The following is a 3,585-nucleotide window of genomic DNA, read 5'->3' as shown; positions in this document are numbered from 1 at the left end:
GCTGATCCAATCATCTACTGAATAAGTCCAACCATTAACCGAAGATCCAAAACGGCCACTTGATAATCCTCAGCAAGATGACATTCCCCTCTACTCTTGGACAGATCTTACAAGAGACTAAGGTTGAACAATGAGCAAGAGTCACAACGATCACACAAGGAGTTTTGGGATACCAAGGCAGATATAGGCAGCCGGCATTGCACCACAGGTGCCGCCAAGTTGCTTGCTAATCAGAGCCCGCTGCTAAGGGAACGCTAATCAGCAAACAGACATGAGACAAACAAGTAGGAAAGAACACACGGATCCATGAACCGTGACAGTAGGTTTACTAACAGAATCATAAAATGAAACTGTGACGTTAAAAGTAGCCCAGCCGGCATTTCAACGTTGATTCACCGTTGAAACAACGTCAGGTACCATGGTTGAATCAACGGTGAATTACCTTTCGATTTTGCAAAACGGATCAACGTTGATATTGTGACGTCGTTTCACCGCGGAAGAAACAACGTTGATTCACCGTTGAAATCGCGACGTCGTTTCACTCTTGCCTTTCGGGTTATGGTCTTCTGTCGACGTTGAATCACCTTTCGATTTTGCAAATTGAATCAACGTTGATATTGTAACCCTGTTTCACCGGCGTACCTGTAATTTTGCTTAAACGTCAACACTGAGTTTTAAACTATGATTTTCGGTACACAGTGTTTTCAGCAACTAATAAAACTTGCTGTACATGATTTGCAATTGGACGGCATAACAAAAAAAATCTCTTTCTAACAATTAGATGTTCATTAATCTGCAGTGCAGGGATGAGATGCTTCATTTTCTAAAGAAAAAGTTTTGAACAATTACACCAAATGGAAAAATAATTATCTTAGAATTTAAATATACATCTATATTCTACATTTACACTTTCACATAATTTATTGAAAATAATTCTCATTCAACAACAAAGCACTTTCTTAAGGGTTTAATGATATCAGAATACAGAGGGAAAAAGCTTTTAATTCTAATTTCATACACACTGCAAATATACACAATAGCCTATATATAAATAATAACAAACATATGTACTCATTTCGTGACCAACATATGTACTCATTTCGTAACATTCTAAAATCTCAACAATTAAGTGAAAAAGAATCCAAGTAAAAGTAAGGAAAGTTTGTAGAACAAGAAGTCTTTCGTAGAACTTAACATTTTACTAGCAACAGTCATTAAAACAGAAGAAGGAAAAAAAGTGTCTTCAAGGAAGAGTCTTCTTACGGCCACCACCACCCATCCTCTCTGGTGCATATTTTAAATATTTGGACATGGTCTTCATTACTTTTGTACTGGTTGGGTTGTGTGCATTGACGACTGCATCTAAAGGGAAAAATCAAAACGGCCAAGATCAACAAAATTGCTATAAATTTATGGAAAAGCTTTTAAGGATGTCAAAGTTACTTTACAACGTTACTATTATTTGCTTAGACAACTTGCAAAACAGTAAAACTAACATGAAAAAGAATCGTGATAATATTGTGAATCATATTTAACACATAAAATAAAATAAACTCGATTGGATTGTTTTCCATATCGCCCATCTCTTTCATGCTCTTTCCTTTGGCCAGTCTCGCTTCCAATCTCGCGATATTACCGTGAATGGACAGTAATGACGACGACAAACGGAAAATTTAGCTTATGTAACCTTACACTTTTTTTCCTGAAATTTTGTATCTGTGTGCACACGTATAATGTCTTATCCCTTAAAATCGACGTAGCAACCGCAAAAGCACATAACGACACTGAAGCGGCACGAGTAACGTTAGGCCTCAATCGACATCTGTAAAAGTAACGTTAGCCCTCCGCGACACAAATGTGGAAAAGCATTCCCTGTGAATATCGAGTTAGTAAATTCATTCAACAAACTGTGCATTTACAATTTTGCAAGAACTGACATAATGCGTTTAACTCATGACCTTGCGTATATTTGTGAAATCAGACTTACCTTTTGAACCCGCGCCCTCGCAGACCACTTTCTATCGTGCTCTTCCCTTGGCCAGACCAGTCTCGCTTCAAATGACGTCCTCGATCAGAAAGACGGTCAGGATAACGGTCATATTTTCAAACATAAAATGGCGCGCACAGTTTCATTGGCCAGTTTCATGAATGACAGACAGATTAACCAATCATAATCAAAGCAAATAAGGTTAAATAACCAATAGGAATTGTTTCAGTGTGGTAAAGCAGCGCAATCTTTTATTGCTGTTGATAATATTTATACCAGAAGGTTCATGATAAAAATGTAAATGGATAATAAATAATAATAATAATGATCTTAATAATTTAAAAGGCAGAAATTATTTATTCTGTGCATACATTAATTGATACAACATATGAATCTTGTAAAAAAAAAAAGTTGATTAATAAGTGTTTTTATTACCCTTTTTCAACCATTTAGCATTTCAATCAAAATTGAAACAACAGCTGTCATTATTTCAACCATATTTCAACGTTGAAGGTTGGTAATGTACCGGTTGGTTTTCAACCATTTAGCATTAAACGTTATATCAACGTTGTTTCAACGTTGAAACAACAACTGTCATTATTTCAACCATATTTCAACGTTGAAGGTCAGTCATGTACTGGTTGGTTTTCAACCATTTAGCATTAAACGTTATATCAACGTTGTTTCAACGTTGAAACGACAACTGTCATTATTTCAACCATATTTCAACGTTGAAGGTCGGTCATGTGCCGGCTGGGAGAAAATTAATTTCGCTCCAATAAAAGGCTGTTTGCCAGCAGACTAACATTTAGACTTTAAACTCGTAACATTTAGACTTTATTCTCGTAACATTTCGACTTTAATCTCGTAACATTTCGACTTTATTCTCAAAATCTTTTTTTTATTTTTTTTAACGAGGCATTTCGACTTTAATCTCGTAACATTTCGACTTTATTCCTCGAAAAAATTTTTTACGTGGCACTAAAACGCCATCGTATTAAAGTATAGTGCATTAAACCAGAGCATAAAATATTAGAAAACATATTTTTATTAAAGAGTAAGTGTTGTTTATAATGCTTATGATAGTCATAAACTTGAAATGTGTTTGTGTTGTTCAGGTGTGTTGGGTGATGAAGTGAAGTCAGTGTCAGTGATGGAGGGACAGAATGTTACTCTACACACTGATGTTATCAAACACAAAGATGATGTGATAATGTGGAATTATGGACCTGAAAACACATTTGTTGCCAGACTCAATGGAAAGGCCGACAGCACCACATATTCAGATGATGAGAGATTTAAAGACACACTGAAGATGAACAATCAGACTGGAGATCTCATCATCACACACATCACATCTCAACACACTGGACTTTATAAACTGAAGATCAGCAGAAACATGAAAGTCTCAGACAAGAGATTCAATGTTACTGTCAATTGTGAGTATTTCATATTCATATTTCCTTTTCTTTTGTATTTAAAAAAACATATGAATAAAAACCTTGTGTTTTATTGCTGTTTTGTTTGGGAAAAAACATCACATTTATACATAATAATTTTAAACTGTTTAATAAACAAGGTATATATCTAACAAAAAA

At 35.1% G+C, this 3,585-nt stretch overlaps 1 long non-coding RNA gene across 1 annotated transcript; it reads right to left on the bottom strand.

Moving 5' to 3' along the window:
- Positions 1 to 952: 952 nt before the first annotated feature.
- LOC130429461 (uncharacterized) lies at positions 953 to 2,733 on the bottom strand. Its single transcript, XR_008907611.1, has 2 exons — positions 1,988 to 2,733; positions 953 to 1,362 (listed from the first exon to the last, which is right to left on the bottom strand). It is a non-coding gene; the product is annotated as an uncharacterized LOC130429461 (long non-coding RNA).
- Between the last annotated feature and the right edge of the window lie 852 nt (positions 2,734 to 3,585).

This window comes from Triplophysa dalaica, chromosome 10, assembly GCF_015846415.1.
Source record: "Triplophysa dalaica isolate WHDGS20190420 chromosome 10, ASM1584641v1, whole genome shotgun sequence".
Lineage (NCBI taxonomy): Eukaryota > Metazoa > Chordata > Actinopteri > Cypriniformes > Nemacheilidae > Triplophysa > Triplophysa dalaica.
Note: the sequence above shows the minus strand (reverse complement) of the source record. Positions and strands in the feature narration are given on the sequence as shown.